This window comes from Bidens hawaiensis, unplaced genomic scaffold (genome assembly GCF_021521415.1).
Source record: "Bidens hawaiensis isolate Kalapana, Puna unplaced genomic scaffold, B.hawaiensis_p1.1 tig00027765_1, whole genome shotgun sequence".
Lineage (NCBI taxonomy): Eukaryota > Viridiplantae > Streptophyta > Magnoliopsida > Asterales > Asteraceae > Bidens > Bidens hawaiensis.
In genome coordinates, this window is record NW_027494500.1 from 72,641 (window position 1) to 82,073 (window position 9,433).

Sequence of the window (9,433 nt, forward strand, 5' to 3'; positions counted from 1 at the left end):
CCATGACCGTTACAGACCACGTTATTCACCCAGCTTGTCATGTTTAACAGTGCACAGCGTGTTTATATAAACGTATCGTTACGTGTAATTTCGTTATGTTTTGGTATTCGTACCATATCCACTTAACTTGTCATTCAAGAATACTATTCACCATTCATTCGCACGTAATCAATCATTATTTGTGTAAGGACTTTTTGTAAGTAAACGTTCACATAACTTGAACCGTTTTCAGATAGAGAACGTATATAAATATGCTTTTCACCCCAAAAAGTTCGTAAATAGTTGGAAAAGAGGGGTCAAGAAACTCACGGTTTGTAGGCACTCAGTGCGAGGTCAGCTTGGGGTTCGTTTCCCTTGCTGTCACTTAGTCCCTATAATTAATATTATAATAATATAATATTTTAATATTAATATAATCTTTATACTAAGCTGGGCTGTATAGCTAGTCTGGGTGTGGCTGTAACCCCCAAAATGTGTCAATAGGCTTAGATTTTGATGTTGTTCAATGTCTAATGTTTAAAATCGAACTTGGCTCAGTTTCTCCGTTTCACCCGCTGGGCCAAGTTGTTCGTTTATGCGTTTGGAAAACATTTATGGGAATGTAACTTGGGTAAACGTGTTGGTTGATGAAATGATTAAGTAATAAAGAAAGATCACAATTTAGGGGTCTGGATTTGTTACTGGCTCGTTTCTGTTTATTTAGTTTGAGTTGGAGAAAAACGCGCACAATCTACCCAAATTGTCCGGATTTCTCACAAAAAGTTCGTTTTTACATAATTAATCCGAAAATATGCTTCTTGATCGTTTTTGATGTTCCGATATTCCAACAGGTTCGTTAATCACGAAGTCGCCGGTTTTCGTTAGAATTGAATTTATTTAATCTTCAAATTAGCATAATTAATTATCCGTTAATCATTAGAAGATGAAAATTTAGACACTTATCAAATAAAATATGTAGATTTTTATAAAAATATTTATGAAATTATTTGCTGATTTATAAATTTATAAAAAATCATTTTATATGCTATATTTAGCTCGAAAATCATCCGTTTATACCAAATGATTTCCAAAAAATTCGCCAAAATTTCTGAGTGATCAGAATACCTCACAAAACAATCTAGAAATTTTCCAAAAGCTAACAATCATGCCACAAAAAACCTTTTTGAGCCGAAAACGGCTATGAAAATCCGAATAAACGCAAATGCACCAAACATACCTAGGGTTTTCCAAATGACCCCAAATTTCATAATTTTTCAAACATTTTAACTATTTTTCCTATATAAACGCCCTAATTCGGTAATAAATTCGCCAAATATTCTCGGATGGTCGAAAAATTACCAAATTTGAACAGGGACTCAATGATATGGTCCCTGATGTCCCTACAAAATTTCATGACCTAAAAATATGCACATCACAATCTAATCCTAAACAGCCCGTAATCGAACATTTCGGCATTACCTTCGCGGTTTTCGTTCGTTTTCGCTCTCTTATCCAAGTTTCCGGGTTCTTGTGCTTTTAAGTAAGCTAGGTACAGGTCCTATATCACAAAACAAGCATGTATCATCAACATAGCAGCCTTGTAACTTAGGGTTTCGGTTAGGGCTTTAAACCGAACTTTTGAACCGTAAAAACGTCGTTTAAAGCATGGTTCTAATTCCTAACCATGTGTAGGATCAAAACATGTTTTTGGACCATTTTTAGGATTTTTTCATGGTTAGGAATGATTTTTGGTAATCAAACTATGTTTATATGGTTTTAAACATGTATAAATGAACTAAAAAAGTGATCAAAATGATGTTTTCACCTTGGTTTTTACAGGGCTTCGTCTGACCAGAACATGGAGCAGCTGATGAATTTGATATATTTGTTAAATATTATAATTAGGAGCTTAAACTAGAAGATATAGGAAAGGGGGGTTGACCCTTACTTTGGCGGCCGCAAAGAATAAGGCTCACATGGGCCATCATTTTAATCCATTCCTCTCGATTTGCGTGCCCATGAGTGAAATCTCGAGCCAAATTTATTTCAGGTCCGGTTTTTGGAGCGAAAAATTTATCGGATACGACAAATAGTGCGAAAACGAGTGTTTTTCGGCTAATTTATTGTAAATTTAGAAAAACCTACTATTTGTTTGAAAAATCAAAAATATTTTCTCGGATCGCTTAAAACATCCCCAATAAGTGTTTGGTAACTCTTTTTCGGCTTAACTGATGATACAATGCTTGTTTCGTAACTATCTTTCGCGTTAAAATCCATAGCGGGTAGTTAAACGAGCATGTTTTCGTTTAACTAGTTTGCTATTATACTAAGACCTTAATACCGACATGTTAGCATATATTAAACTTATATCACTTATAGATGGCCTCCCGGGATACCCAGGTCATAACCAGACCCATTCGGTTATTCGTTTGTTCGTTACGCAATAAGCGGTTAATCGCTTATTCGATAAACGAATACTAAGGCATATTCGATTTTGTCGCGAATGTCACATTCTTCCCCATTTAAGAAATTTCGTCCCCAAAATTCAATATGCCAAATACGTCCCTTTAGGGGAAAAGTTTATAATTATTTGTTTCAGAATTCATTCTTCTGTTTCCGAACACGTTTGATTCCCCGTTGTTGATTCCGCCGAATTTTATTCAATGAGGTTTTATTGTGTCGTAACTGTTTGATTTTTCCCGCTCAACATTTTCACGAGTCCCTTTATAGAGTTTAGTTGTTTAAAAATTTTCAGATGGTATTAATTATGCCCTGCCAGTAAGGCACCCGTTCTTATTCGATATATGTAAATTATCGGGAGGGAAATAATTTTGTTTAATACGCTACGGGGTTAACATTCGAGGCAATTTTGTACAGTTCCACGTATGTTAAAGTTAACTCATCATTTTCAGTAACTCAACTAACAACTTTTAAAATTTAATAACTTCTCACGTATATTGGTATAGTCCTTTTGTTAGCCTCTGGCGGCTGGCAGTTTGTTTTTAGTATTACGAGCTTTATCTATGGTTTCCAAAATTGATTCAGATTATGTATTTTGGGGGTCGCCAATTTTCAATTGAATACGGTGGCGAGTTATATTCTTGCTCGTATAATGTAGTATATAACTGCTTGTATAATATTACGATGACTGTTAATGTATAAGGATTGAAATTACCGATCTCTCTTTCCTCTAATATTTGAATAGTTTATTTGGTTTGATTGGTTGTTAGAGGTCTACAGACCATGTTCAGGTCGATTAGGTATCTAAAGTTTCATACACAACCCACCAAGAATAACACGTGAAGTGGTTTTCTCAATCTAAAATAACTAAAATTCGCTCCCTACGTCGGGATACGATTAATGTGAATTTTTTCAGGTGTGCAGTTGTTACAGATCTTTAGGAAGTATGCGGATTGGGTCAGTCAGTGAACTAATATAGATATTACATTGCTTTCTCGAGATGTTTTAGGAGCATGTGTTAAGAGGTCCATTGTAATTTGTTCCCCTTTCCCTTGGGGTATTTTAAGCTATTGTAACGTTCCCAAAAATTTTTGATAGTCCGCCTTAACTTAATATAGAGTACATCTTTACAACCCATGTGATTATAATCTTTCTCATGCCAGTTTATCCATAAATTTCCCTTACATCTTTACATCTTGTACTATTACTCGGTCTAACAAAACATTTGGACTGACTTTTCTTCGTCTATCACCCGGTCATTGAGGCTATAAAAGCTTGAAGTTTAAGTTTCGGTTCTTGGAAGTAAGGTATTTTGTCGGCTTTCACAGTCATGATTGTCTAACAATTTCATCCAATTTCCATTTCCTCTTATTTAACTTGTTTTGATTACTTATAGCTCATAGGTCTTTACGGTTGTCTAACTCATAGCGTTAGTAGTATACAAGTAATGCCCTAGATCTTGGGTATAAAAGCAATCATTCCATATTTTCGGTTACGGATAGTATAGTTCTTCTCATCCGTGTTTAGTCAGTGGGGGGGGGGGGGTTAAGCAATTACTTTGTTTCACTTCCATTCATAATCTCGTCCCTTTTGAATTAGGAGAACAAGGTTTAAGTAATACTGAAAGAGTTTTCATCCTGCTGGGGTTTACATGAACTCTTTGATGTAACCGTTTAAATATCTAGTTTAAGATAGGATATGAAAGGCATTTTCGGTTCTGGGGCCTCCTAATTGTATTTCGATCATTTCGTTATTTGGAAGAGGTATTCTGACAGTATTGTCTTTACATACGATTTCCATTTCTGATCTCAAATAATTAGTCCATATTTATTACACCAGAACTTCTTAACTCTACTGGGAGTGGGTTAATAAGGAATGGTTGGTTGTTTAGGATGGAAAAATAATTTTGGTTTATTTGGTTAATCGGGTTATAGATTTACCGTTTGAGTTTTCTATGTCGTAAAGGTTTATTAATTTACTAATACATATATTTTTCTAAGGGTAGGAAGTTATCAAAATGAAACTTGTATTGGTACACATGTTATTTATTTCGAAGCGCACTAGTCAGAAATTGTGAATGTACCTACTATTACATTCGAATATGTTCATGCTCCACTTGAGTCAATCACGAAAGCGACCTTTAGTCTGGTTAATAATCGATGCTTGTTCTCCACTTAATTTGGGGCAGTTTCTTTTGAAATGCTTTGTACTGCCACATTCATTGCAAGTAGGGTGATTTAGGATATGTTGGGTTAATTGTATTGGTTGTAAGCGAATTGATTGTGGTCGGGGTAGTTGTGGATGGTGCAATTGTGGTATTTGAGATGGCTGGTTCATAGTGTTTACAATGGTTTTACAATCACGGACATAGTGTCCAATCTTGCCACATCTATAACACCCGTTTGTTCGACATTCACCTATATGATGATAACCACATTCTCCACACTTTGGCAAAAGCCCTTTGTACTTCTCTTGTTTCATACTAGAACTGGTAATGGCGTAATTTTGTATCGTGGTGCGTGAACATTTATTTGGTTGCCTTCCTTTTACCTTCGCCTCATACTCGGTTCGTTTTGTACCAGACGATCCTCCAGGCATTTTCAGCGTACCACTTCTAACCAAATCAGAAGTTACAATGCCGGCTTCTAATACTGCATTTTCGAAAGTTACGGGGCCAGTTGAATTAACCAAACTCCTCACTTCAGGGGCTAAACCCCAAATGTAGCGTTCGGTACGTTTAGATTCTGGAGTAACTAACCATGGGACTAGACGAGCCAGTTCGTTAAAGCGATGGGTATACTCCAAGTGATCTGCACCATTCATTTCTAGATTCCAAAGTTCTTGTTCTAATTTCTGAATTTCGTTTATCGAACAAAAGTGTTCTATCATAAGATTTTTAAGTTCTGTCCAAGACATACGATTGGTTGCCTCATGTCCCCGAATTTGCATAACAGTATTCCACCACATTAGTGCGTGGTCCATGAATGTAGAAGTAGCGAATTTGACAATACAATATGGTGGACAGTTAGTGATATTAATGATAGATTCAGTCTTTTAGATCCACTTTACTAGTCCATTTGGTCCTTCGGTCCCACTAAAATCCATAGGTTTACACATCATGAAATGCTTAAGATGGTATCCGTGTTGCGCGGGATTTTGGTTGTTATGACTATTGTTCAAGTTTGGTGGGGGATTATCATGATTGAGAGTAGCATTAGCATTCAACGGGGGAGTATTAGTTGTGACACTGTCAGTATTTACGGGGGAGCATTTGTGGTTGTATTAGTTTTTGTCGGGGGATTAGTATTTACGGCCGCTTTAGTGTTCGGCACTTGATTTGTATTCATAGTTGTATTAATACCAGCAGCGAATTGTGTGCTACTATAGTCGGAAGTACTGTTTGTAGTTGCTGAGCGATCATCTCGCCTACATCTGCCTCAGACAACGTGTTTACTTTCTTCAGGACCATTCTATAACAATAACCAGTTATCCCACAATTAACAAAATTTACTTACGCAACTAATCACAAAAGGAATCACATTAACAAGCAATCAGGTATTTCAATTAACACGTATGTATTACACGGATCTGTTCTCGAGTCTATATACTAAGGATAGTATGTAAAGTTAGCCTAACAAAGGCCAAAGTTTGTATATATATCGAAAGTTTTCACCTAATGACAAGTAATTTTAACCCAGTAAGGGTAGGTGTTCGTAATGAAATATCAAATTCGTCACCCATATCAACATAGCACACTACCAGATGCTTGCATGGGGTATCGAAGGCTATATACAACAACGTCGTACTATCCTTATCTATCCAAGTACACACTATACAATCATGAACATTTCACACTTGCACAACAATTATCTCGGTACGAACCCCTCATTGGGTAATTGTTTTTTGTCTGATACCTCTCGTACGTAGGCATCTGGCCGTTATGTGTTTAATCAGTATGTTATATTGGGAATTGTAAAAATGTTATACGAGCCAAGATCTAGTCGCACATCGATACGTTAGAATCGTGTTCATACATTAATAGAGATCGATACATTATGATGAGGATGAATACATTAGGATGTCTAGAGAGAATCCGGCATGGTAACGTTATAAATATGGCACCGATCTCTTATGCATTTCACTATGGAATGCATGAGAGATCGGTGCCTATAAACATAAATATTTATAGGCTGATCTCATTCGCTAGTACTGTAGTAAGGGATGAGACCTCTCATTCGTTAACATGGTTAACGAATAAGGTCTTTCCATAGCCTCATTCGCTAAACACCCTTAGCGAATGGGTATACCTTAACAACTAAGGCACCATTCGTTACACTGTAGTAATGAATGGGCTCCTAACTTAATGATTAGCCTAGTCTCTAACGAATGAGGTCTCATTCGCTAAACATGCTTAGCGAATGAGCCTTTATACATTAACATAAAGACTAAACTACCCCAATCTTATTCGAACAGTTGCGGACACCAAATCCGTGCACTTACAGACTCCCCCTTTTCCGTAGCTGTCGAATGCTTCCAATACTTTAGCATCCAATACTTTAGTCTTCAATACTTTATCCTCCAATACATTAACTACGAATACGTTAAAGTTGAATACTTTAACCAACAACTCTTTGTAACTCTTTGTAACCAACAACTTGTAACTACTCGTATCAGATCTCCCCCTCAAATAAGCATGTCCAGGTGATCATTCCGATCATCCAACTGGCATATGATATGGGTCGATCATACGAATCAATTAGCAGCAAGTCATTGGCTATCTGTCGCACTGGTAAAGTAAAAATATCTTTACGTTTAACCTCGTCACACATCTTCATGAACAACCCGATCATTCTACATCTTTCACAACGGTTTTCACTCTCTCGATAACATCTATCCCAAAATATAACTCTTTGAAGCTCTTCGGCAACCAATACGCTTGGATGCGCTAATGCTTTGGGCATATGATTCAGAGTTCCAACCTTCGTTAATCAACACCGAACAATCACATTCTTCAATCAGATGACAAGACCCGTATATTCCTCAATCAAATCAACCCATTCAAGAATTAAGCAATCCACCGAATACTCGTAGCCAACGTAGTCAGGATCAAAGTCCCTCAGAAAGAAGTAAACGTACAGACACTCGTATCCCACACAGTCAGGTTTCAATCTTGAACAAATCAATCAACAATCGAAGAACAAACACCGTCTTGAACTCGGTCACACATAGCTTTGCAATCACATATTACCACCCGAATTACAATAATTTTTCAAGAAATCCTTGCAAACGTAGGAAGATACCAATCGATTAACCTCTTTGAAATTTTTATCTCCCCCATTTCTTGACAAGTTAGGCAAGGTCTTGAACAATTGTTCGAAAATCTTCAATAAAATTCTCGTTAACTTAGTCGGTTACTCCCCCTCGGCCCCTCGATATGTGTGAAAAGTCGGCCGGAAAATATAACACCAAAATTTGCTATTAAGAGTATCCTGCACATTTAAAATATCCCCGAAAAATTTCGTTTAAGAAAATTTTCTGAAAATACCTTTTTTTTACCCTTCATTCGTTTGAACAGTTGACGAATGAGGTTTAATACTTTAAGATCAACAAATACACTCCTCATTCGTTACCCTTGAACGAATGAATCACATTCGTTATAAATAATCCAACTTCCACATTCGTTAAATCTTGAACGAATAGGAACACATTCGTTACACTCACATTCGTTATGAAACTGACGAATGTCAGAAAAAAAATAACGAATGAGTATTGATTGCGAATGGAGTCCATCTTCATAGCGAATAAGCACTCATAATGAATGAAGCTCACATTCGTTAAACCCTTTAACGAATGAGCTCATTCGTTAAAACTCCGTAACGAATGAGTACTTAAGTTATCGAATGAGTCGTTAAGTGATTACTGTAGCCTGAAAACCGTATTTCACCGGAAAAAAACAGTTACGGTGGCCGGAAAACGCAAGTCTTCAATGGAAAATTCAAATCCACATAAGATCTTCAAATCATCAACTCAAATTCATCATGAAGACTCGGATTTGCATCTGGAACTTGAATTAACCTCCAATTTCATCAATAAAACACATAATCATGATCAATTTTGAACTGCAACTTAAAAGCTTCAACCATGGCATCCATGGCAGAAACATCAAATCACTCAGTTAATCCACCAAAATACATTACGCAGCTTCGGAATCACATAAGGAACACGAACATAACATCTAAGTCACCGATTATCCACTGATTTGGTTCAACTCTGATCAAATCAAAACGATACTCCGATGAACACAAACTGGACGTATCACGAGCAACCTCCAGCTCTGATACCAATTGTAAAAACGTTATACGAGCCAAGATCTAGTCGCAAATCGATACATTAGAATCGTGTTCATACATTAATAGAGATCGATACATTATGATGAGGATGAATACATTAAGATGTCTAGAGAGAATCCGGCATGGTAACGTTACATAAACATAAATATGGTACCGATCTCTCATGCATTTCACTATGGAAGGCCTATTTATAGGCTGATCTCATTCGCTAGTACTGTAGTAACGAATGAGACCTGTCATTCGTTAACAAGGTTAACGAATAAGGTCTTTCCATAGCCCCATTCGCTAAACACCCTTAGCGAATGGGTATACCTTAACGACTAAGCCACCATTCGTTACACTGTAGTAACGAACGGGATCCTAACTTAATGATTAGCCTAGTCTCTAACGAATGAGGTCTCATTCGCTAAACATGCTTAGCGAATGAGCCTTTATACATTAACATAAAGACTAAACTACCCCAATCCTATTCGAACAGCTGCGGACACCAAATCCTTGCACTTACAGGAATGCACTCGTATATTCCACTAGACCCTTAGAGGTTGTTAAATATAACTATAGAATATACTCCTTCGCCAGGTCATTCGGTACACGTAATCATGCTGGGTTTACTAAAAGTGGTAATTTACTAGTGGGGTAAGTAT